The sequence below is a fragment of the Coturnix japonica genome, chromosome 1, assembly GCF_054131305.1.
Source record: "Coturnix japonica strain WE chromosome 1, WE-NBRP24, whole genome shotgun sequence".
NCBI lineage: Eukaryota > Metazoa > Chordata > Aves > Galliformes > Phasianidae > Coturnix > Coturnix japonica.
Window position 1 is genome coordinate 76,944,849 of NC_140663.1, and position 27,183 is coordinate 76,972,031.

General features: G+C 39.4%; 1 protein-coding gene and 1 long non-coding RNA gene across 5 annotated transcripts in view; one reads left to right on the plus strand and one right to left on the minus strand.

Moving 5' to 3' along the window:
- The window catches only part of ST3GAL6 (ST3 beta-galactoside alpha-2,3-sialyltransferase 6), a 68,579-nt gene that overhangs the window by 3,015 nt on the left and 38,381 nt on the right, over positions 1 to 27,183 (plus strand). For 2 of the 4 annotated variants that reach the window (XM_085525606.1, XM_085525611.1), the window contains 5 exons: positions 633 to 732; positions 12,908 to 13,281; positions 15,733 to 15,803; positions 16,473 to 16,553; positions 17,836 to 19,373. The gene's annotated coding sequence lies outside the window, so the exon portion shown is untranslated. Of the gene's footprint in view, positions 1 to 632; positions 733 to 12,907; positions 13,282 to 15,732; positions 15,804 to 16,472; positions 16,554 to 17,835; positions 19,374 to 21,005; positions 21,080 to 27,183 lie in introns of all 4 variants that reach the window. The other 2 variants (XM_085525639.1, XM_085525599.1) reach the window with 2 other exon arrangements.
- On the minus strand, positions 24,566 to 25,340 carry LOC146762536 (uncharacterized). The gene is made up of 2 exons (XR_014938189.1): positions 25,095 to 25,340; positions 24,566 to 24,679 (listed from the first exon to the last, which is right to left on the minus strand). It is a non-coding gene; the product is annotated as an uncharacterized LOC146762536 (long non-coding RNA).

The following is a 27,183-nucleotide window of genomic DNA, read 5'->3' on the forward strand; positions in this document are numbered from 1 at the left end:
TAGGGATTGTCTGTCTTGTTTTATTTATGAGGATTTGTGCTCAAGTAACATAATAACAAAAGAAAAGGAGAAACTGTAAAGGAGATACAAACTGGTCTAAGGTAGTGAAGCATGATCAGGTCTGATTCAGACTGAGACAGGAACAATGCTTTCACTGGCTCTGTTTGACACTTTTGTTATGAGCACTAAATTAGTACAGCTGCTTATCAGAGAATTAGAAGATAAGCAGAAAAAATTGCTTTCAAGTTGGCGTTGCTTGTGAAGTTAAAGGAGCAGATCTTATCCCGTTTACTCTGTTACACCAAGTCTTGATTGTGAGTTCTAAGTGCTGCTGTGAACTTGCAGAATCTAGCAAGTACTGTTGTTTAATAGAGGTCATCTCAAAGGTTTTATGTGGCAATATAAGAGGAATGATTTTTTTTTCTGGATGTATGAGAGAAGTAAAATCTTTGAGAATTGAGCTGAAACAGGAGGTGATGTGAAGGTTGTAAGAGAAAGCTGATAACCTTTCCTTCTCTATCTGTGATCTCAGCAATTTGTCTGCTTGGAAGGTTCCACCTAATTGCTCTTTTTCTCTTTTTCTTTTTTTCTTTTTCTTTTCTTTCTTTCTTTCTTTCTTGTTTTTAATGCAGAAATTCAGGACCGATTCTCCTGGACATATGAAGGAGGGAAAGAGAAACTACAGAACAGAAAACTGCTTCACTGAAGTTGCTTTAGTCTACCTGCAAGAAGGTAAGAGAAGTTACAAAATACCTCAGGAAAGACTTTCTTCCTCCTAATGTTTTATCACCTTTATAGTGTTAATAGAAGAGGACAGAGTAAGGAAAATGTAGCTTTGCAAGTAGAGTGTGTCCCTTGGAAAGCTTTTCACTCTCAATCAGGTCCCAAAATGTGCTGTGTTCAACTTCATTTAGAAATGTACTGACACTCCAGATCAGGATTTATAGTCTTCCCTGCAATTAGAAGTCTGTATATTATTTTCCCACTTCCTCTAAACCCTTTTTTCAGCTCTGCCTTCAGATTTGCCATTGCTTTGTACTGTCTTCAATAAAACATCAGTAATTATCCAAAGCTCATTGCATAGCTGCTGCATTTGTGGATTCACTCAAGGCTAAGGAGCCAAATTAGGATCTGTCTTCCAGGCTTTCAAAGAGTGGGAAAGTTCAAGAAGAAGTGATCTGTTGGAGTGGATTTCCTGCTTTCTTTCCTGTACCAAAATCCAGGTCAAAAACACTAGTTTCCTGCCCAAGGGGGAGTGTCACAATATATTCTTTTTTCTTGCATGCCACTGTACTAATTTTTTACAGACTAAATGTAATGTTTGCTGTTATGAAAGTCCATTCTGAAGCCAAGAGACACACTGTTTCATCTTTCTTGGAATAACTGATACATTGTTTATGGTTAAACTTCTGGACTAGACGAATTAGCTCATTGCTCTTAAGAGACTTGTGTGAGCAGCTAATTCCAAATAACAGGTATATACTGTGTGATTGAAACTGCTCCGCAGAGATCCAGAAAAATCCTCCTATATATAACCACAAGAACTAAAACTCAAGATCTGTAGATCTAAAATCATGAGCTTCTGCTTCCTTAAGTTCAGCAATGCTCTTGATTCTAAGGGTTTCAGAAAACACGGATAGTATGAAATAAGATATTTCTCTTCCCTTTCCCAAGAGCGCATTTATTCTTAACCCTTTGCAAAAACCATTCAGGAATCACAAAACCACACTGGTGGTACTTTTCGTTTTTGTGGTAAAAGTGAATGGCTTCAGAAACTTTGCAACTTCTATTTTATTTGGTGAATGCAGATAAGGTCACCAGCTGAAGAACACTGAGAAACAGTGAGCAAAAAGATACTGTCAGATTTATACTTCTCCAGCTATTATTTAACCTCTAGAGTATGGACAAAACCTTACAGCATTGAATGAATTAGCTCTGCATCTGTTGAAGTATTTTTAGTAAGATAGTAATGTAACAGAGCTATAACAGAGACAGTGTCATGGGAGTTCCCATCTGGTTTGTCTCTTTAAGGAGAAAACATGCCAGAGCCAGCAGGAGCTTCTGCCCCTCCTGAAGTCACAGGAGAGTCTGTGATTAGTAACACTACCCCCAAGTCTGGAAAATGGGAAAGAATTAGCATGCTGAAAGGCTGCCAGAAGAGGAGTGCCTGATGCCTGTTTCTGGAGATGAATTATAAAAGAAAAAGGCAAGAGGAAGAAGGATGTTCCAGATGCTAAAACTGCTCTCTGTGTAACACCAGTAACAGTAACACCAGCAGCTTGGGTGAAGATTGTGGAAGTGTTATCTGCTTGTGTGCCCAAAACTTTTCCCTGCACAAGGCATGGTAGCGGGATAAAAGCTATGCCATTAGGTTCTCGTTCATCTCTAATCAACCAGACTAAATTGTACTCAGACCAGTAACTTCTAATAATTGTTCACATTCCTTTTGTACAGTTTATTGCAGTGTTCAAGGCTCTGCATCAGCCTTACAGTCTGCATTTACTTATATTAACAGACCTCTCTTCTAAATGCCCATTCAAGGACTTGATTTTCTACAGCTAGAAAATCATCTCCCCAGGAATTCTGTGGGTCAGCAGGACTTCTTTATAATTCATCTCCTCTTAGTTTTATTGATGTTTCCTCTCTCTTGAATATCTAAAAAGATAGTGAAATTCTTCTCCATGCCACCAGGGCACTCTAAGGTGTCTCTTCACCAGGAGATGGACAACTCTAGTCTAATAATTGAATAGTGATGACTGTCAGTACATGCAAAGTATCTGCCAGGAACACATCACTTAACCTTGACTCTGAGCCACCAGTGTTATTGGTGTCAGCACCATATTGGAAGGGATGAGCTGCTGATGCTGAGAAGCTCACTAGCATTAGTCCAGCCACTGCCATGCTGTATCCAGAGAACTGTCTGGACATGATCAAGGAGCTGCCCATGAATCTTCATGACAAGTTCACCAAAATGCATAGGATGGACCTGCAAGTGCAGGATGTAATGGATCAGCTTGAACAGAGGTTAAATGCTTTTTTAATGAACATAAAGAAAAACAATCCTGAACAGAGAAAAGAACAAATGACATTAATAAAAAACAATTATCATGAGGCTTTGGAAGATGCAGATGAATAAGTACAGCTGGCTAATTAAATATATGTTTTGGTAAACCATCATGTGAGAAAACTTGACCAGGAACTTGCTAAATTTGGAGCGGAACTTGAAGCAGACAATTCTGGAATCACTGAAATATAAAGAAAACAGTTGGAGTTGGATACAGTGCTTACAATACACACTCTTCTCCACCATCAGCATTGTATAACTTGGGTTCATTACCTTAAGGGTTTGGGGTGGATGCAATTACCATGACAGCAGCTCTAGCAGTGCAAGTCACAGTGCAAATGAAGGAAGGAAGAAGAACATCCGGTCTAAAAGTCAGCTATGAAGCATTTAAGAACAATGATCTTCAGCTTGGAAGAAACTTTTCATTATCTAGAGATTTGACTGGATATTTTATCTAAGCAAAGAGAATTCTACGATCATTCAGTCTTTCAAAAAATTCAAAGGGGAATGGCATTAAACTAAAAGATGGTAAGTATAGGCCAGGTGTTAGGAAGAAATTCTTAGAGTGGTGAAGAACAAACAATGCTTTGTTATTGTGAACTTTTGAGTCTGGTTTGTGAAAGAGAACCTTAAAAAGTCAATCAATAAGTGTCTGTTTTTAGTCTTACCAAAGAGGAATCACCACCTTCTGAATCACAGCTTTCACTTCCTTTTTTTGCTAGAGTTTTTTAATTCTCTTATGTTAGTCTAGCTCTGTGGACTTGGCATTAAGACCATTATGACACTCCCCACAAGAAGCTGGGGAGTGTAGAGGCAGGTCTATGGACAGGGGTTCTGTGGACTGAGTTAGTGTGGAGAAGTGGAGGAGCCTCCTCTGTAGATTAATGTTGTACTTTGCAGGACAGCGGACAGCAAAGGACAGAGTAGAAGCTTCTGGGTACTGTTTGCTTGGAGGCTGGTAGCATATTTTAAGTTAGTTTTCCAAAGTGGACTGAACTCTGAAGGAACTCTGCCAGGTGTGGTGTGGCTTGCATGGACTAAAATGGATTTGTGGAGCTTGCTAGCATGCTGAAATCCATTACCATTTACTGGTACTACTGTTTTCCATCAGCTTGCTCTGTATAATCCCTTATGACAAGGTCTTGGAAATTCTGATGAGGTGTAGGTGCACCACCTCAGCATCTCAGCATCAGACTTCCTTTCTTGCCTATTTGTACAACTCAGCCTTCACATGTTTTGTCCTGACTTCTGTGGGACTTCATTGTCTTTTTTAGCTTTTAAGTGAAACAAAATGTCCCAGACAATACTGGTTTTCAGTGCCACAATATCTTCCCCTTCTGGGTACTTCTTCAGTTTCATTCCTTTTTTAATGTAATAAAACCCAGAGCACTGTCCTGATGCCTTTCTTCCCCTGTTCTTTAAAACTGCCTTGAAAGTCCCTATCCAGATAATCACATGTTCATCACTGCTTTTCCCCAGGAGCCTTTTTTTGACCATGTACACAATTCTTATGACTATCCTGAGTCTTCTTTTGCAGAGAAGTGCATTTTTCTACTCTTACTTGTTGAAAACACCAATGAATTTTCCTCTCCCATCAGTTTTAAATGTTTGCTCTCTTACAGATGTCCTCATTACTGTGAGATACCAGGCAGTCACAGAAGCATTTCTTGCTTAATTTGTTTTTTAATAGGAAGCTTTGGGAAAGTTCTTATGTTTTCATCTCTCTATAAACGGAAGAATTAAAGATGGCTTTCATTTTTAAAAGCAGGGACCATGTGAACATTATGGGGCATAGAGAACCCACCTATCTTTGCTGCTTTTAAGATAGGCTTTCACTTTGGTTATAAAGTTCAGTTGCACATTACCAAAATGCGTTTAAAAATTGGGCTTTGATTCATCATTAAGAATTGGCCTTTGATCCATCATTAGCATTTTTACAGTCAGTTTCTTAAATATGTAAAAGGTCACATCTGTGACCTTGGGGAAGTGGAGGATATAGATATATTACACTAACTGAATATTCATTCAGTTCCCACATCCTGGTATCGCTGTGACCCTCTCTTGTTGTGATCCGTTTCTTTCTTGTTTTATATTTAGCCACAAGAAGGAAAACAAAGGATATTAGATTTACAACAAGAAGTTGGCAACAATATTAACCTATCCTACAATTGTGCATTGGGTCCCATAAGGTTGTGAAATACTAACTGAACCATCCAATGTAAAAGAAAATTGAGTTATTTTTTTTGTTGTTGTTGCTAGATAATCCAAATTATATAATAATCCAATCCACTTATATCAGTGAAACAGTCTATTAGTATATAGATGTTTCTCTAAAAACATATTAACTCAGTTCTGTTGCATTTTCAGGGCAGTTTGGTCACAGAGGATTACGGCAATATTATATAGTATAACCCTGGGCTTCATGAAAGAATGGGTGTGTTGGGAAACATCCCTATTTTTGGGGGAGGGGGGGGGGGGGGGGAATTTTATGCTATAGAAAATAAGCAAGTTTTTTAAGTTATTATTATTTTAAAACTGATTGATTTCTTGCTAATTTGGAGACAGTGTTGCATTTACTGTCCTTATCTCAGCCATTTCACTTGCACTTATGTAAAAGATTTCCCTGCAATTTGTGGTTATAGTATCTGCAAAAAGTGAAACTCCTGTTATCTAATATGTCTCTGTATCTCCTCCTGTAGCTTTTAATCAGCCTCTGCCTCACTGCTGGGACAAATAGTGGTTCTACTGCTGATGCCCTGATATCAAGCGTATGTCACAGAGAGTTGTTAGGGAAGGATTATTCTCTCACAGTACCAAATGTAGTTGAAGTTCCCAGGCAGCAGGCTTAAATCAAAGAAAAGCAAGTTGTTTTTATAGATCCCTGTAGAACCAAACTGAAAGACTGAGTGTCTCAGGGTGTTACCGCAGGTAACCTCACTAGAGTATTAAGGGAAGAGTCAGTCTTGCCCTGTTTTTTTGTACTCTTTCCTAAAGTACCCATTACTGGCCACTGTCAGGTGAAGCAGCTTAGGTTTTTCGAGATTTGATCCAAATCACTTTGGGTGTCCTTAAGTTATTCATCCCTCACATCTGTGAAACAGGAGTAGAATTCATGGCCAAGTATATGTTTCTCAATCTACAGGAAAATAAATAAATAAAATAAAATTCATGCCTTTAGCTGCACCACAGCATATTTTCATTTTATTAATGTAAATACTGGGTTAATGAGCATAAACACATCCACTTAACTGAAGCATATTCTCCAGATAAGAGTAGGAGTACATTGGATCCTTGGATCTAAGTTTGTCGCTTAATATTCTGGCAATGCATTGATGGTCTGAGAAGCAGAAATAAAACAGCACTGAGTTGTTCTTCATTCTGCTGCAGCCTTGTTTGTTTAGTTCACAAATTTTCAGGAACAGCAAGAAAAATGCAGGCTTCCAGTGCAGCCCAATGCCAAGAATGTAATCCGCAGTTTGTCCTTAATCCCGTGAGGATCATCTCAAATGTTTCCAGTGCTTTTGGCAGGAATATTAAATTACAAGATCTAGGATGCTTGCCAGAAACAGAGAAGAAAAAAAAAAAGATTCACAATAAAGGCAGTGTCCCCACTCTACGTTTCAGCAGCAGAAAAATGACGTTAATATGGATGACTGGTTTGAAAAAAATAAGATTAAGAGGGCAATTTTTCACAAGAGTCTCGTGGCAATCCATTCTATTTAATTTTTCAGTACTAAAATATGAACTGTTCAGTGTCTGCTGACAATTCAGGGTGACTCTTTTGTTTGTATATTGAGCTTTTCTTTTATGTGATTGAGAGTAGTTATCTGTCTCTTCCAGCTCGGTCTGGAACCTGGGCCCCAGATCCTGACTTCTGTTTTCTCTTTGTATGTGCCAGGAGGAACTCACAGAGCACAGTGGGGTTGTTTCTGATTCACTGTGATGTAACAAAGTCCTGAGGTCACAGACTGATATTTTTGTTCAAGTTACCATGTGAAAATACTTACAAACTTATAAAATAAGTCATCAGCTAAACAAAGAGTTCCAAGGAAAACTCTAAGACATTGTTTCATGTGTGCTAGGCCTTCTGTGAAGATTATATGCAAATCATTACTTGCTGTATTTGTCAAGATCAAGCCCTGCTTGTCTTCAGAGAGTGAATCCAGTCATTTCTGATAAAATTGTTACACAAAGCTACTTTTGTGGGTAGAACAAGAAGACAAATTATAACCAATTAATTTGATATTGGAATAATTTTGTTTTACATTAGATGTATTTCTTGACTCTTTTCTTCTTTTTCTCTTTTCTTGCTCTCTGTCCCACATAAATGCTTTTCTGTGGGAGGATCTGTAGGAGTGTCTGACATTCTCATCCCTTCTAGGCAATATTCTTGTTGCTTCTGCAATGCATACAAGTACCCGTGATTTATTTAGAATTCATTTGAATTTTGTCACTCAGGTTTTTTTTACCTTGTGATTTACTGAAGAGCTGTCCTTAAGATCAGCTAAAGACTGGATTTTGAAGTTCCATCTGTACTTTACTGTGCTTTAGTCTTTGTATTTTTTGTGTATGTGTTTTATTCAATACATATTCCATTTTGGGTCTTCTGATGCTATGATGATACAAGCAAAACTAGTAGAACTACATAGAGTTGAGGGAAGTATTTTATTACCGCAACACTTAGTTCTGGTGCTAGAAAGTCTTTGTGGTAGGTGCTGTACTCTGCTGGTGCCTCCCACTCAATAAGTGTCACAAGTTTAGTCACAAACATGACAATCCATCTTTTATTTTCTGTCAAGAATGGAGTGACTGAAAAACACTTCCCTCTTTCACATGAGGCAGTTGAGCTTTTATGCAGTGGCAGGAAGGGGTAGAGAGGAGGAAGTTGCTTTCATGCTTATCTTCCTTGCCCTCTCTTGGTCTAGAGAACATTTATGTCTGCCATCTGGGACTTAACCTGTGCCTGTATTGTTACCTTCTAACGCTAATTAACTTGTTAGGATACTTAAAACAACATTTGACAGAAGACACATCCTGTACCACATACACAATTGTAGCTACAAATAGAAAGTAGGACATACTTTCCACTTCTAATTTAAGTTCTGATGAATCTAAACATTAGACAGCATCTAGCTTGTTATCTTGGTTCTGCTTTCAGTTCCTTCAAGATGAAAGCATTTGAAAGGATACCAAAACTAGAGGGAGAGTGAGAGACAGATCAAATGTATTGGAGGAGTAATGCTCACTGCATATCTATTTTGTGAAATAGGCAGATATGTGTTCTGATAAACCTTGGAGACATAAGGCTCATTAAGTTTCTCCAACACTTTTTTTTTTAATTTTTTTTTTTTTCCAGAGGAAAATGGATATGTATGCAAAGAGATGTCACTGGCTTTGAGGACATCGCTTAAAGAATTTTAAGCTGCTTAAAAGCAAGTTTGTGAATTGCTCAAAATCAATCAAACAAACAAGCAAACAAAAAACCCCAAACCAATAGCACCACTTTCCAAATTTTTCTTTCTTTTATTTATAAAACATAAGTTACTTACATCAGGAGAAACCATAAGATAATTCCTTCCTGTTAACCTTATACCTAATGAAACCATATTTTGTGTTGAAGATCGACTTGACCTTTTGTTAAAAGGTCAGGGCAACTAGTTAGTGTGTTAATAAGAAGTGGCAATGCAGCATCTTCGGCAGAAAGAAGAAAATTGGGGCTGCCCCTTTGTTAGTTTCAAAAACGTCTATGACTCAGTATGAGCCCATTAACTATTTCCATACAGCAGTAATTTTACTTGTGGCCTCCATTTTTAAAATGTGAGTGCTTATCTCAGAGTATATGAAAGCAAGTTCTGCACATTTGCTAAAAAATTCTTTTCAAAGAATTTCTGGATATTTAGACCCTCACATAAATTCCACATCCGTAATTCCCATTTGCTAAGCAACTGTGAAGGAGTACTGACTGCAGAGGATGGCCATTTCATATCTTTAGGCTTGTGCTGCGAACAGTGTGGTGTTGGCACTGTAACATGAGTGATTAAAATGCATAAGTGGGTGAGTATATAGGATATCTGAAGTTAAAATAGACCCACTACTCACACTGAGAAGTTAGCTTCAGTGAAATTAGATGCAAAATATTTAAACAAGAAATGTTGAGCTCTTTTCTGTATGATATAGCCAAGTTAAGAATGAATCAAAGTCAAAATCAAGCCTTGAACCACAAACTCAGGTAAGCCTAGAGTCCTAAATGAGGGATTGTGTTGTCCCTGCTTACTGCTTGTTAGAATAGATGTTGTGCTTTAGTTAAGAATAAATTGGTCCCTCTTTTTTTATTTTTTTTTAATGAATCTTCTTAAGTCATATCAGTCAAGTTGTACTAACTGTAAAATATTAAACAATGAACAATGAACCATTTGGAGAATGTAGGCTCTGCTTTGCATTACATTCTGATGTAGACAAGAACAAGCAGGACCGTTTTCAGAAGGTTTGCTAGTGCTGTGATCTTTGACATCTGGGGGATTTGCAGTGTGCTAGGCCCTAGTAAAACAGCTTAGTTTCCTGTTAGCAGTCCATATGCCTTTAACAAAACAATGCCAAGCAGAGGTGCTGGCCCTGAAACTCTCTGCCTAAGAGTTTATTTTCTTCCTTAGTCTTGTCTTGAAGGATGCTGAAGACTCTCAACTCTAGTTCTTCTTGCTGAGATCAACTGCTCCCTGGGACTTCAGAAAACTAGCATGTTGTGTTTCAAGCTGAGTATCCAAAAATAACTGCATGGATCATTAGATAGTAAGCTTTCTGGGGGATTAGCCTATCTTCCTGCTCTGCTTTTATTCAGGATGAAACATTAAAGGGGTGTGAACCTGAGTGTCCTCTGAGGCCTCCTTCTGCCATGCATTACACAAATGTCCTCGAAGGTAACATCCTTTAACACAGTTCTCTTAAAATGATATTGCTTGTTAAGTAAAATGTTATCTCAGGCGCAGAGATTATCAGCAAAGTAAAGTGAAAGATAAGGAGGTGCGACATTGCCCAATCCACCCAGTTGAAGATGATAGCAAAGTCACAAGATTTGTTTAAAATACGTAATAATTTGGAGGTTTTTCTCTATTTGCCTTGTTTCCAAGGGATTCAAATTTTTCTGCTTTAGATCTTTAACCAGACTGATGAAAGACTACTTCTGCCAAGGGAGTTGAAGGTCATGTGCAGTCATCTGATCAAGTGAGTTGGCCTTCAGAAAGAAATACCAGTATTACATGACATAGCAACAGGGTGTAGCATTTTTGTCCTTTTAAATTGCTTTCCAGCACTTGGAAAAGAAAGATTTTCGATTAATTCCTCATAAGAAAATGAAAGAAAAAAGCTTTGTTTCTGTATTCTCAAGGCGGTAATGATTATTCTTTCTAGCCATAGGGTGATCACATTTTGTTCCATGTGAAGGTAAGAAACTTCTTTGAGTGGCATATTCTAAGCAAGTGGGTGCTACGTCAACAGAATGCTCACATTTCTTTGAAGGACTCTATGTATGTCAAAGCAGGGCTTGCGAATTACCAGCAATGGTTCAGACAGTCTGATATCACTATAAGAATGAAAGTGAATTTCACTGAAGACAATAGAGAACTACAGTGTGTGCCCATCCTTTTTTTAATCTAATTTGATGTCTCATCCTTCCTCTGTGTGTGGCAATATTTATGACATTAAAAATGTTGTAATTACTGGGTGAATTAGTTCCAGAATCTCCTTAGTGGCCTCATAGTTGCATAACATCTTCCTAAGAAGTGGAAAGCAAAATGTATCTTAATTTATTTATCTCGACCAAAGAGAAATTTGTGCCATCTATCACTTTTCATTGTTGCCCATGGGCTTGAAGATGCATATAAACAAGAAAACTGTATGTGATGAGCTTATGTTGGCATTCAGCTATTATAACAGTAAAGACAGAGCAGTTCTGAGTGGAACAAGGGCTAAGCCTCTTCTGCCCAACTCTGGTCTTCTCTATAATCTTAAAAACTTCAGCCAGCCCAGTTCACACTGCCTGATCATTATCTTAACCCGAATTAAGATTCCCCCTTAGTTTTGTGCTTAGAGTGTTGGTGGTTTTTTTGAGAACTACATTAAAAGATCTCAATTCCTTTAATTCCATATAGAAAAAAATGAAAGAAATAGTAATTAGAAAGGCAGTTAGGAAGATAGGTAAGTGTACAGTTTTATGAGTAACAAGATTTTAAATAAGGATGGCATGACTTTCTCAAGGTCCCATCAGGACTCCCAGCAAGGAAAAGATTAGATCTCTTGGCCAGTTTTCACAGCTGATTCAAGCATTGGTATAAATCGGGGGGAAAAATTGAGAGTTAGAGGAGGCTGCTTTTCTCTTGAACCCCTGTGACTCACAACCAGTCTGTGGTTGTGTCTAGTTTTCAGATACATTGAGCTCAGTCCTTCTCTTTTAGAAAGCAGAATTCAGATCCAACCCTCAGAGCAAATATACTTTTAGACATATTCTAACCTTGAACCATTCATTGGTACATAATGCTATAACACATAAGCAACCTGAAGTCTGACATAGGGTCCTGCTGAACCCATGTTGCATAGTCTGCTGCAAAGGGAAGGGAAAGCAACAGATAACTATGTTATTTCTAATGCCAGCAGAAAACAATCTGTGTCCTGGATAAATTTTTCACAAGTGAAAAGTGACTTGCTTAAGTCACTTGCTTAAGTGATTTGCTTCTGGTAATTGTATGAGTGATGTTCTTACTGCTCTCCTCTTCAAATCTATCTTATTCTTCTAATATATCTTCAGTTTACGAATACCTTCCCTTTATTGTCTCCTTTTCTTCCTTTCCTTTGTCTCTTCCTATCATTTTCTTCTTTCCTCCAGCTCACCTTAATTCACTTTCTGCTTTCTACTTTCCTACCTGAGCAGTTTTCTACTTAGTGTGCACTAACCACAGTATGCTGGTATGTGCTACATAGATATGATCATGCCATAATATAGGGCGACAGGAGAATTGCTTTTGAGGTCATTGGGGTTCATCGGTGCTGGTAACTTTTTTAAGTATCACCTCTTAGGAGTACAGAAACAGACAATTCCAAAATGTCAGAAGTCATACAGGCAAGGCAGATGGCTGACTTTCCTGAGCAGGGATCTTCTTCTAGAGCTTAGGAAGTTAAAAAATGGTGTATGGCCACTGGAAGAAAGGCTGGGTGAACTGATAGGTCTATAGAGTTGCTGTTCTCCATTGTAGGGAGAAAATCTCTGTGGCCAAAGCTTAGTTAGAGGCTGGCTAATACTGTGGGGGACAAAAAAGGGACTTTTTAAAATATGTTAACAGCAAAAGGAGGCCTAGAGATGTTATTGATCCATTAATTGGTGAGGATAGTCACATCACAAATAGAGACACAGAAAAAGCTATGATATTTAATGTCTCCTTCAGCTGTACCTTCAACCCAGTGATGATGTTGGGAACCCCAGAGCCATAGGACCATGCACTTATTTTTGTCCTATGTGTATTCATTACAGTACTGTGAGATCTAAAGGGTAAAACTACTTAAACCTAGACATCTTTAACTCACTTGACTCATAACTCATTTCATTGTCCTTTTCCTTCTATCTCTGCCATTTTTTCAGTATTTATTGACCCAGACAGAGCAGAAAGAGCCAGGATTTGAAGGAAATGTCTTTAAATATTTCCACTTGCAGTCTGGCTAAGATGATACAGCAAGCACATAATTTTGATTAATGAATTCACACAAAGGCAGCTCTTCCTAAGCAGTGTCAGGCTTGGAACATAAGTGGTCTCATGCTCTTTATGTCTGTTCATTCTACCTTATCATTATCTTTTCCAGATGATCACCACATGCACTCTAATTAGAAGAGTTTTCTGAGCAAATGAAGATAATCATTTTATCTACATTTCTGTTTAAAATCCTGTGTCATGGTCTCTCTTAAACTATTGTAGGAATGAAAATCCAAGAGGAAGATAAGTATAATCATTTTGACTCTATTTACTTTAACTAGCACAAATGCCTTTTGTGTGCTCTTTCCTAAACATACTGTTAATAGATTAATCTGATTCAGTCTCTTATCTATTGTTAAATCAGTTTCAGTTTGTCAACCTTTCAACTAAATCAGCCAAGTCAGAGTCTAATGTTTGAGACGACCTAAATCTTCTCCAGCTGTCCTTTTCCATGGTGTGAAAATCATTGCTGAGATTCTGAAGGTAAGGAAAGGAGCATCTGTCATAAAAAAGTCATTTTTTCCCATTCAGACTGTGGGGAGAATTATATTGATCAAAATGGCAAGAACACTAGAAAGAATAACAATAGATTGGAACAATTGTGCTGAGTCATGTATCCTTCTCAGTCACTGACTTTGTAATCAGCTTGTTTCATAAAGTTAAGATATTTCATTTTTGGAGGAGCAAAGCTGTGTTTGGTACCTTTCATGATACCACGTATTACAGTTAAAGGAGATATGTTAGGGACACTGTTAGAGGAGCTGGGGATCTTTCTGACTTACTCAATGTAGATTGTCTCAGTGTTATCCCAAAACATCTCATAATGGCAAAGTATCTTTAGGGATATTATGTGGATATAATGACAGAGGGTTTTTATGTTTCATTCACTATAAATGTTGAGTGTTGTTATAGGAAACTGTAGGAATAACATCTAAAGCTGGAAGGGATCATTTGGAGATTTCCCACCACTGCTAGCCTTGATGAAGCTTTATAAAAAACAACGAGAAACTTAACAACAAGATAATAATTAGAAAACAAACAACAACAAAACAAAACAACATAGGTTGTTTAGCATAGGTTCTACACCATATAACAAAAGCAATTTCAAAACTTTCCTGCTGATTTTTTTTTCCCCTTTTGTACCTCACATCTGACATTCAGAGATGGTTTAATGTGTAAAAGTGTTTGCTGGCATTGTCCCCAAATATGATAACAGACTGAGTCATTGCCAAGAATTTCATAAATCAAAGAAAGAAGCTGCAGGTATTTATGGAAAACTGCAGCTATACTGAAGAAAGTAACGGAAGAAAATGGCTAAGTTCTACAGTGTTGTTGAAGCAACAGGTCTTATCTGTGATGGCACCTTCAGTTTCATGCATGTCTGTCAACCAAGCAGAAAACTCAATCATTGTTACATTCTGCTTATATTTTATAAACCCTAATCACTAGTATGAACACTGTTTTTACTGCCCTGCTGTTACAGCTGTGATATCTTATATATAAATACTACCTTGTGGGACAGAGTTAATTACATACAGTGCCACTCTAGCATATACAGTGCTAACAGTTGTTGCAAAAACAGGGCAACTACCTACATGCAGAACTGCCCTAAAAAGAAGAAAAAATCTGGAGATCATAATCAGTTTTAAAGACAGGTTAATAGCCAGAGCTGCAGTCACTGTTGCTGGAAGTGTTATATGGCAGAGACTGTAATGCCTACTACTGACTGTCATAATGACAGGTGTATCTATCACACCAGTAATGCTATGTCTTCTTAGTCTGAGACAAAGCATAAGTTTCTTGTGGATTCAGTGCTACGTAAATAGCAAAGATCTAACGAAGTTCAGGGGGAAAAAAGTATTAAAAAAAAAAAAAAAGTATGAGAATGGGCGTGCCTTATATCAGAACAGAAATGAGGGAATTTGGGGAGAGGATATGAGAGAGAACTGGGCTACCAAGTGGATATCAACCTGAGAAATTCAGGATAGGAGTAGATTAAAGCTCATTTATGAGTAAATACAGACAGCACAGGAACAAATTGTTACCACGGAAAAAGAGAATACAGCTTTTCCTTTGTGTAAATACTGACGTAGAGTACTCTACCAGTCTTCTCTGTTGTTTGTTGTTTTCTACTATAAATAAATCTGTGGCATACCAGATGTACCTTAATCAAAATGTCTGATTTTAAATCAAGAATGGCCATTGTGAAGGGAAGAGAGGGAATAGTGTGTTCCTTGAGTGTGTATTATTGACTGTGTCACAGGATTGTGTATTGTGGTACTGTGGTTTTATTACAGAGAGTTAGTGCATGAGGTAGTGAGTAAGGCAGGTTAACAAGAGCTTAGGGCTTCTCTGGGTAGCTGTAACTGTTTTTGAAGATGGCCACTTATAATGTCAAAACTTCATAGCTTCTACTCCATGGGTAGAGTGAGAAATGTTACTACTCAGTACTATAAACTTGTGTTCAATGTGTAATGTCCATTTGTCCACAGCTGGTTAATTTAAACATTATTGGCCCCCCACTAGTGTTGACTGGTCACCTGCTGGGGATCTTACAAGGATATCCAAGTTCTAACAGAAATACATGGTTTGTGAAGTTGTGCTGAATAGCCAGGGCGCAAACGCTGCATTAGACAAATACTACTTTCTTCATTTCATTGCAGTTCCTTCTTTCCTGAGGAGGTGTGGAGTATCTAATAAGGATCACCCTAGAAGGCCCTAATGTTATAATGTTCAAAACTTTGTGTACTCTCATCATTGGTATCCAACCAACCGAGTTAAGTGGCACAGAATAGATAACTTTAATTTCCTTAATGCATTTTTGGTTGTACTGCAACGTTACACTGAAGCAATTCAAGTAATTCAGACAATGTAACCATGACCATTTTTGTAGCTACTTACATTCATGATGTATTTATATGGTTTCCTTCCCAGGTAGTGGACAAGATTTTGTCTGAGTGACAAAATGCTTACTAGGACTCTTCAAGATCACATACCTTACAAAGGTATGACAGCTCTTTAAAATCTGACCCATGCAATTTCCTGATTCAGTGTTTCACTGATGAGCTCCCTCTTGCTACTTGTTATCTTTCCACCCCAATACACACCTGTGTCTGTGTGCCAAGTGACTTATCCCTACAAGTATTATATGAATATTATAAGCAGTCAAAGTCCATTTTTGAGCAAAACTCTGAAAACAGAGCTTGTGTCCCTTGTGTTTCTTTCCTTTATTTCTTTTTTTTTTTTTATCTTCTTGTTTGTTTTTAGTGATTAAATTTATATGAGCTAACCAAAAGCAAATGTTAACCAAGGTGCTGCTATTCTACTTGCAATTTTTCTCCACAATATTACAGTGTTTTTTACAAATTAGAAAATCTACAGTATCAAGATTTGTTTGTAGGGAACAGAGGAATAGGACAAAAAGATAAACTTGCTTAATATTCCTAATTCTACCAATATACTATTGTTTCTAATAATTAGGTTTGAAACTTTCTCATTTTACAAATGACTTGCATATTTGGTATTGACAATTGACAGTACTGTGTTCGGGGATAAAATGCATTTTCTCTCTCATCAGAGCCTCTTGGTGTATAAACAAATAGTGGAAATTTTTCACTGTAACTATGAAAAAGCTTTTTCATACTGATTTATCATGGGCATGTTTTTCTTCATAGTTGATGAACAATGTTCACCAGCCCAAGTACCAGTAAATTATCTGAGGAACTACATGTCTGGCAGCCTGACCTCAGTGCCAGGTAAGATTATGGAGCAGATTGTCTTGAGGGAGATCACATGGCATGTGCAAGACAGCTGGGGGATCAGGCCTAGCCAGCATGGGCTTATGAAAAGCAGGTCCTGCTTGAACAACCTGATCTTCTACGATCTAGTGACCCGCTTGGTAAATAAGGGAAAGGCTGTTGACGTGGTCTACCTAGACTTCAGCAAAGGTTTTGAACTGTCTCCCACAGTATTCTCCTGGAGAAGCTGACAGTCCGTGTACAGGTAGACTCTGCTGGGTAAAGAACTGGCTGTATGGCTGGGCCCAGAAAGTGGTGGTGAATGGAGTTAAATCCAGCCGGCAACCGGTCATGAGTGGCGTTCCCCAGGGTTGGCACTGGAGCCTGTCCTCTTCCATATTTTTACTGATGACTGGATGAGGGCACTGAGTGACCCTCAGTAAGTCTGCAGTTGACACCAACTTGCAGTTGGCAGGAGGTGTCAATCTGCCTGGGATAGGATGGCCCTACAGAGCAATCTGGACATGCTAGATTGCTGGGCTGAGGCCAATGGGATGAAGTTCAACAAATCCAAGTGCCAGGTCCTTCACTTTGGCCACAACAACCCCAGGCAATGCTGCAGGCTTGGGGCAGAGTGTCTGAAAGACTGTGTAGATGAAATGATGATGAGGGAACTTGGATTATTTAGTGACTGTATCACTCTCTACAGCTACCTGAAGGGAGGATGTGGTGGGTTGGGGATTGGCCTCTTCTCTCATGAAACTAGTGATTAAACTAGTTTGTTTAAACTGGAAGAGGGAAGATTTAGACTAAATTTAGGAAGAAATTCTTCACTATGTGGGTGGTGATGCACTGGAGCAGATTGCCCAGTGAGGTTGTGAATGCCCCCTCCCTGGAAGCATTCAAGGCCAGGCTGGATGGGGCTATGAGCAACTTGGTCTAGTGGAAGGTGTCCCAGCCTGTAGCAGGGGGTTGGAACTAGGTGATCTTAAAAGTCCTTTCCAAACCAAGCAGTTCTATTCTATTTCATGATCCATTCCATTCCATTCCATTCTAGATATGCTTTTGCAAATCTCCACTGTTGGGTTGTTCTTTTTGTTTTTTGTTTTTTCTCACTTTAATTTAAAAATTATTTTTTCCTTTAAATATCTCCTCATGACAAAAGTTGGATATGTTTTTGAATGTGTATTTGTTAATTTGTCAGAGGTTTTCTTTCTACATACTATCAACCATGACATCTGCAGACAGTTATTAATCACTGGTTATTCAGACCTATATTCACCCATCTTTCTCTCCTCAGGTATTCTGGCACCTTCTAAAACCAGACACAAGGAAACAGAATGGTAGATTCATATTGCAGAGAACTTTGAAAATCAGCAGTTTTGTTTAAACTGCAAACTATAGTAAAACATAATTGCTAAGCTCTCCACAGACCAGAAATGTGAAAAATGTTGGCTTGATGATTTCAACAAACTAAGGAAGTGAAGGCTTCCAGTTTCAAAAACTTCTGTATTTGCCATAGAACCCAAGGCACATTTGCTTCCTTTTTGACCACATATTGGGATACTCAAGGGGTAAGATGAAGGGGCATCTGTGATTCTCTTATTTCTAGTGGTACAAGGAATAAAAAAATCCTGGAGTCTCCTTCTCAAGAGTGCTGCCAACGTCTAGAAGACTCTTGTTATTCCTAGAAAGACTAAGAAAATTCCTGGAAAAAAAAAAAAAAAAAATATGCTTAATAGGGCTGTCAGGAGGCCAAGATACCAGAAGCAGTCCCCGCAGTTTGTCTGATGAACTTCTGAGGAACAGAATGAGTAAAACAGCAAAAATTCTTACAGCACTCTGAAGGAAAAGTGCCTCTTGGCTTTGACTGAAAATACACAACTGTAATTGTAGACGAGGAAAAGCAAGCAAAAAGATGGACTAGATAATGATGACTGAACACCCCTAGGGAATGCTGCCAGGAGTGACTGTCACCAGTTAAACGGAGCTATTGCAAATCACTGAGAATTTCTCCCTCTTGGTGACACAGATTTACATCAGATCTACACTGGCTTAAAACAAAACCAATCCTCTACTCCAGTTTCATAGCTGCAGTGTACCTCAGTCTTCTTGTTCCTAAGCTCTGAAATGTTTTCTGAGTCATCTGAGAGTTGTTCACAGAACCCACAGATACCAAAAACTGAAAATAGATCTGAACCATAATGTGCCTGAACTGAAGGACTGGCTCAAATTCTCACTCATGAACAGCATCAACATAAGAAACAAGCAATATCTGTTGAAAAAATATAAAATAAAAAGGCTGCATAATGTCAAGAACTTTTCAACTTTTTCTCTTTTTAAAGCCACCTTCCTTGCCTACTGGTCTGAAAGAACTGAAAAACCAAGATATATATCATCATTTCTGTGGCAGCAGTTTAGTGTTCTTCCTCAAGGAACAATTGTGCATATGTGTTGAAGAATGAAACGAGTGGCGTTTTTTCTGTTGTTGTTCTTGGGAAACCTAATGTTTCCACTTAAGGAGCAGTGTATTGCAAGACTCACCTGCATTTATTTTGCTGAAGCTACTTAACATTTAAAGGCCTAAAAATATCAGTTAAGTTCTGCTAACATGTGATAGTTTGGCATGAAGGTTTAAGTAATCATCCTCTTGGCAGGCATTTTCTATAAAAGAAAACCTGTCCAGAAAGCAGATTGAGTTACCTTATATACACACTCTTCACAACTAGACACAGCAGCAGATCATTGCCTTTTGGAAGAATAACATCAGCTTAGAGAAGAAAACTGGAAACTGGAAATGCTGGACAGAGTTAAAGACAAGAAGTTACATCTGGGAAGGTAAGGTCTTGTGAGCTCTTTCTGAAAATATACCTTTACTTCTTGGTGTGACTTCTTTAAGAATCAGTTCTTCTTCTCCTAAGAGATGAGTGCATGTAGCCACAGCTATTTACATCTCATGCTGTTTGACTTTTCTGGAAAGATTACTGGAGTCATTTTTCCAACTAAGTGGGCCTTTTGGTTTGCGGGATCATTGTTTCATAATGTCCCCTTACATTTGTTGTTCATCTGTTGTTTTCTATCGTAAAACATTGTTTGTGATTGCTTGTCAGCAGTAGTAGCACTGGGGTAGTTCTGTATTTGTTCCACATTTTCACAACACTGTAACATCAGTAGAGTTACAAAAGCATTCTATTTCCACATGCAGCACATGGACCCCTATATTGATTTCAGATCAACCTTTCTGTCATTTAAAGGTGACTGTTCACTTTATAAAGTATCCTCTGAATTCAGCCGTTACTGTCCTCCAAAATAGTCTTCATGTTTGTTGTGAGTATACAGAGCTACTTAGGATCTCCTTCCAAGTCATATATTGGGAAATCCTTAACAGAACTATTCACTTAGATAGAATTTTATTTATTAAAACAGGCAATGAGATGGAACTGCTTTTGGTGATATTGATTTCAACAAAAGTTGTTTGTGCACTCCCAGGATAACAGACACTTTTACATATTCTTACCAAGATGAACATCTCTTTCAAAAGCAGAAATATAGATGTAAACCTCTCCCTGGCACAGGGAGAGTGTATCTTAACAGGAAATAATCTGGTCACACTTCTGTAAGAGAAGATGATTTTGCAGCCTTTTTTTCCTGCTTGGTCACAGTAAAAACAAGCCAGCTAAAGAAAATAGATATTTTTATAGGCATTCTGACTTAGATCACCTAAACTTTTATGGCAAGAAATGAGAGATTCCACTGGGCTTTAAATGATGGACATTATGTAGGGAATGTTTCATACAAATGAGTTTTCATCCTCTTGCATGTACACTTACGTAGCATGTTGAATATGTCTGCTTTCTAAACTTCAGTGACTTCACTGTGCTGGAGTCAAACATACTGTAGAGAGGCTGGCTCCAAGAGAGCTCCTAAGGAAGATATAATCTAAACTTGTAGCAGAGCTGGCTGCAGTGAAGGCGAGCTGCAGGCTGCACCTCCTTCAGTTAGTTCAAGGAGATGACTGGTAATGACACAACAGTGGTCTCGATTCTGATTCCATTGTGCTTTCCAAACGGGCAGCTCCATGGAGACTGGAATCCAGCTCTGAGTACTCTGGGTCTACCTTCACTGCTGAAAGAGCGCACTTTTAGTGGAGGATCAAGGTTAAATATTTCTGCAGCGTCATAAGTTACTGTAGAGTGTAGTTCAAGTCTGTGCCAAGGTCAGCATAGGACAAAAGGACTGTGTGAACTGCTTGAAAATTGCTGGCAGTGCTTTCAGCCTTTGTGCAGCGAGGGCTGGCTGATAAAGTGAGACTCCTCAGCTGGGCTAAAGCCTGGCTAGAAGTACTTGTACAGCACAATTTGCCTAAGCATCACTGAATCTGGGTTGAGGACATTGCCTCTCTATTATATACAGTCTTTGGTTTCTTTCACTTCAAGTGGATCATCCTCATTTTTTCTGCTTGTAATACAGATCCAGAACAAGGACAAAAATACCACAGAGACAAAGAGAAAAGGAGAACTGAATCCCTTCGACCAAAAGCACAGGTACACCAATTAATAGGAAATGAGATGGGCTTCTGCAAGGGGAATCGCCTGAACCCTACTTATGACTTCCCTTAGAATTTCTTTAATTTCCAGCCTTTCTATGTGTATTATTGTTCTCAGACTGAAAAGATCACTAGTGTCATCAGATCTGGTCATCTCACAGCCGTAGATGACTACATGTAGCAGACATGCGGACATTTTAGTTACTCAAAAGGGTAGCTGTTAGTGTTAGAAAGTGAAGCTGTTAGTGTAAGAAAGGAAATTAGCCCTAGGCTCTGACACCTGCCTCACAGGCTTAAGTAGGCTTTATCCAACAAAGCAGAAAAAGGCAAGAGGTACACCAGTGCCTCTAGCATAATGCCAGTTCTTTCAATGCTTTACAACAAACCTCAGGCTTGTAGAAAGATGCAAAGGATAATGTGCCACAGACAGAGAGGCAGAAAGCAGAGCAAGAGCATCAACAAGTTTCTAGGTTTGTGCCATGGCAAGGAATTCATTACATTCACAGCCAGTTTGTTCTGCTTTGTTCTTATGCCAGCATTGTTCAGCTCCTCTCTCAAGATGTTCTCCATGTAACCCATCTCTGCATCTTTTCCAGAGCTGTTTTCTTCTTGAGTGTGAGAGCCCATATCATATACTATGTCCTGAAGGAAAAAACAAAGACTTGTACAACTACATAGTGGCTTCTCTACCTATAGTGTCCTTCCTGAGGCATGTTCTCCTTTTCTGTGAATGGCTGAAGATTTACTTATTGTTCAGTTCAATAGCCTGTTCGATAACCTATCTCATTGACTTTGGCTAATCTGGCCTTAATCCTATGCACCTTGATCTCTACGACACAGCTATCTTTGCTGCCCAGCACTGCTTGTTATTTGTGACTCCTGAGAGAAACTCTGTTGGCATTTTTTCCCACTTACTCAGGCCTAGAGTACTTCCCAATACTGTTTTCTCCTGCTTTCAATATATAAACAGGATAGATTTTATATCTTTAATTAGATATTTTCTAAACTCCTAAGATATTTCCTAAGCTCCTTTTTCTAAGGTCCTTCAAGTCTTTCTGCTCTTCAGTCCAGGTAAATTCACCTCAGATTTCCTGAATTTGACCAAGTTTGCCCTTCTGAAGTTGATAAAAGTAATTACTAACCCACTTCTGCTTGTTACTCTGTTTAAAGTAAATGGAAACAGTTGCTGAGTACTCAGCCCGTGCTATTTTCTGCTACCAGCTTTTTTGAATGCCTTCATTACTTACTAAATTGAGGCTGTGTCTTGTCTCAGCGACTACAGTCATCTGAAGAAATCTGGCAGCTATCATACCCATGGCTAGCTGGGCCCAAATTTATTATTAGAAGCATTTGTTTTCCAAGTGGTGTTGGGGAAGTTAAAGTTGACCATGGCATAATTCCCAGTAATGTTTCTATAATAACATTTCAATGACAGACCTCTTCTTGCACCTTTGTATTTTAACAGTAGACAAGAAAGGCCAGGTTTCAATGAGGTGTACAAAGCAAAACCAGCCACTCCTCATAAAACAAAGGCTTCAAACAGGTGGTCTGGGCTGCTGGAAGTGGCTCTTCCTGTTCAAGTACAATGGAGAATTTTATGATGAACTGAATGATGATGAGCTGACAGACAGATGACTTATCTTTAAATAAATAGCAAATATCATTTGGTATTATCCTCTTGGCTGTATGAAATGTCTAAACACTGAAACAGAAGGAGTATTGTATTAAGATTTGAAATGTTTTGGATATCTGCCTATAAGTCATATTCACATGGCTCAGGTCTGACTCCCATTTGGAAGAGGAGGGGAGAAGTAAAAGGAAGGTCCCCTCCATGAGCTCTTGTGCATTGAGGAGACCACACCAGCCTTTTCTGCTCTAAGGCTGCTCTCCTCAGCCTGGAGTGCCATGATGACAGGATTCCCTCTTCCATGCTGCCAGCCTTATTTCCTGTGGGTACATACTGGAGTCTTCTGACCTGTGGCTGAGGTGATTATGTGGCAGAAGCTACAAACTAAGTCAATCATGGGGTGAAATGCTTTTTAACCTTTCCCAGCTGTTGTGCCATGTGTTTGAGTATATCTTGAGCCTCTAAAAGTAAGAAACGTGCAAAGTCCTCTTCTTCTTTATCCACATCCTTTTCTCATTGCGTTTAGTCTCCTGTTTACATACTGTGATGCTTCTAGCATTCTTGACTTATATAGGTTCCCTTAGCATTCTTAACCTTTTCCTTGGGCTCTAATCACGATTGTTTGTATCACTTTTACATTTCTGTCTCTTATCCTGTACTGCTACATCATCATCATGTCTTCATGCATAGGCCCAATCTGAGGAGTACTCCCAATTGTTTAGCTCTTACAAGCCAGTAAAGAAGTGCAGACTGGTTACTGTCAGCCAAAGAAATGTGCCAAAAGTGTTATATAATGAGAGCTGCAGTAGCTGCCTTAGGCTTGCAGTAATGGCTTCAGCTGGATAGGTGAAGCCTGCAAGGCACAGTACAGAAACTTGATGGGCTGGAGGCCAGAATAGGCTGTGCAGTGGGGGGTCAGAAGGAAAAACAGGGAAACTTTTTCATAAAATGCACAGAAGAAGAATCTGGGCATTGAGCTGTGCTTAAAACAGAAAAGGCATCTCACATGCTGTCCTGCTCTTGAAATGGCAGACAGGGAACAGTGAGTCCTGCAGGGCACGGTGTTACTGTAGGAATGACAGAGCTGCATAAAAGGCCACATAAAGAAGCTTATGTCAGTGAGCTGAGCACATGATGCTGAATAGGTAGGAACCCAGAGCCACAGGAACAAGGACTCCTTGCTTCCTCTGAGCTCAGGGCCCTGCTTGCACTTAATGCTGTGGCTGTGACATAGCAGCAGACTACAAAATAAGGGTATGCCAGCACCCTGCCACCCCATTGGCTGGTTGCTCTCTCCTGTGCACTGTGTCATTTCTCTCCATCCCCCCAGGTCTAACTCTTGCTAGATACCCTGGCCAGCATTCTCTGTGAACGATAGTCTAGGTGTGACTGCTGCATCTCTGTTAGGCATGTGGGAGAAGAGGATCTTGAAAGGTCTGTTTCCTGCAAGGGGAAGAAATGTCATCCCTTGTCCTCTGTCCGTGAGAGAAGGGCTGTTCTCAGCACTGTAAAGCTTTGGTCTGTATTAGCCTTGGTGGCTGGTGTGAAACTTACCTTGAGTTCCGTAAGACAATGTAGTTTGACAGGAATGAGGTAACAAACTTGGAGGGAGGAATCTGTGGTTTAATATTATTCTTGATCTGGTGAAGAACACTAGCTGCTTGTGATCCATTCTCCATAATTTTGCAAACTCACTCTCCTTCTTCCTTTAGTTTTGCTTACACTGTTCTTCAGGTGGGTGTGTTAGACCTATTTTTACCTCTGCACACTCCCAGTGAATCACAAGGATGCTTAATCCTTACTGTATGATGTATTACTTTACAGGTTTTGTGGATGGTCTTATGTGTAGATGCATACCTTGAGGTCTTCATTTTGCTTAGCGGATGGTGCTCACTGGTGTCCTCACCACTTCAGGTGGCACTGAACTGGCTCCTGGGGCAGGCTTTGTCAAGTTGTCTCCCTGCCAAGTCTCTGGTAGAAATATCATGCGACCACTAATCAGTGAATGAACAAGCTACCTGAGGACTGGTGCTTAGCACAGCTCATGCAGTCAGAGCAGTGGTTAGCAGAGCCCTAGCACTTGGGGCAATGGGACTAGGAGAAGCACTGTGAAACAGGGATGTGCTGTTAGGTTTTGGCGCTCCACAATGGAAATTTGGGCATGCATGGGACTCAGGGCTGTCCTCATGGTATGACAAGTAGGAGATTAGAATTAAATTGATGGTAGGCAATAAGGCTAGAAAATGAGTTGGAAAGGGATGTTGTGATATCCTGTATTTCTGTGTTAATCTCTTAGAGTCATTAAGCTCAATTGCATTTTAATTCTAGGATCAGGGGTATATGGTAGGATGTGCACAGTGCCAGATTACCAAATTGTCTCACTTACCGGATTGCAGCAGAGGAAATCACTTTCATGATGGTGCAGCTTTCCATTCTGTTATTCCTGTTCTACTTTGTTTTTTCCCATGTCCAACAGGTTTTCCTTCCATTTCCTGTAATTTTTCTCTTTGTTTCTCTCTCATTTTGCAAGCTGGGGTAGAATCTGGCTGTAACTTTTTTCTCAGCATCAGTGAAGCCTCAGGACTGCCTCACTCCAATGTAGGGAGAAGAGGTTCTTTTAATATATGTATACCTGACGACGAGATTAAGACACAGCAGGTCAAATGTTAGCCCAACCAGTTTAATACAAATCCTAGTCGCTTAGGGATGCGGGGGAGGGAAGATGGGTGATAGAAAAAAGATAGGAAATAAAAAGCAAGGAGTCTTTGTAGAGAGCAAGAGAGAGAGTCACCACCATGGGTCCCGAGGTTCGTAGTAGGTCTGTTGATCTCAGAAACTCATCCAGTCACTGCAGGGGATGGGAGAAAGCCAGGAAGGCAAGAAGGGAGTGGGGGAGTGTGGGGGGGTGGGGGCTTTCCAAAGAGGTTTTTCCCCTCAGGGAATTCTCCATCAAAGGTTTCTTTGGGAGTTTTTTTCTTCAGAGTCCTTAGTTTAGTGATGGCTTTTTATCCCCCATTTCTCAGTTTTTTTCTTCTTTTCTCTTAGTTCAGTGTGACATACCCGGCCCAGCAGATAAGCCTGCAGAGAGTAGCTCCTTCCTTGCCATGCACAAGCATTATCGTCTTCTGCAGTGGTCAGCTCCTTCAGGCTTCATCCCCACAGAAAGACTGCTTGTCCACTTCTGCTTGTCTTTACACTCATAAGCAGAAGTACTGTGGCATGGTAACACCCACCACTCACCACCCTAGAATTCACAGTTATCAGTTAAAGTCTTATCACCAAAATGGCCTCACAAAGCAAGCTTTGAGACAAACAGTTTTGTTTTTCACAAGGAGGCACACAGTTTCTTCTGGCACTTAAATGTACCTCCTTTTATTTTAGCTATTGCTTTGCATTTAGAGGCTTCTGTGGCTTTTACGATTGGTTTGGGGAAAGGCTTGTGTCTCAGGGGAGTTTAATTTTGAACAGAAAAAGCCAAAGAGTTCTGTTGACTTTTGGTCACATGCATTGTTTTTGCTTGCAGGGGCATTCATTTGGCTTCCTGCTTGTCATCCTTTCACAAAGTATTTTGTAGGCTACTCATTGTCAAATCATTGCTGATACTGTTTGTGTGCAATGGGATATATCCCAGAAAAGTGATTTCTCGTACTTTCTTCCAAATAAATCTGTCAGTGCTATGGTTCAGTTATTAACTTCTGGACTGTGCAGATCCTTTTGAAAAAGGCTAGGAACCAAATGCTGCATGGTTTTTTTGCACCACAGCCATTGTTCAAACTGGCACTTAAATCCTTGAATTCAGTCAGAGGTGTTATTTAGATTACAACGAGCAGTGCTTTCCATTCTGCTGCTGGCCTTGGGTAGGTACAGTTGCCAGAAGAAATTGAAATGAAAGAATTGTTAAGCAACTCTGTCATTAAATTGTTTAACTGTTGTGGTAGAATTTGGGATTTCACAGATTTTTTTTCTTGCTTTTTTTTTTTTTTTAATTTTTTATTTTTTTCCCGGAGAGAGATGTTTTCAGGTGTCTTTTATATGTATCTTTTCATTTATTATTCACACACGGAGTCTTAATGCTAGGGAATCAGTCTGTCAGCAACAGGTCTTCTCTCGGGTTCATTATATGGCCTGTGGACTTCAGAATCATACAATGGCCTGGGCTGAAAAGGACCACGATGGTCATGTAATTCCAACCCCCTGCTATGTGCAGGGTCACCAACCAGCAGACCAGGCTGCCCAGAGCCACATCCAGCCTGGCCTCGAATGCCTCCAGGGATGGGGCGTCCACAGCCTCCTTGGGCAACCTGTTCCAGTGCGTCACCACCCTCTGTGTGAAAAACTTCCTCCTAATATCTAACCTAAACCTCCCCTATCTTAGTTTACAACTATTCTGCCTTGATCCCCCCTTAGTTTAAAACCATTCCCCTCTTAAACTGCAGCTATGAATGCTTTGCTCTTCCTAGAGTTACACACATTGT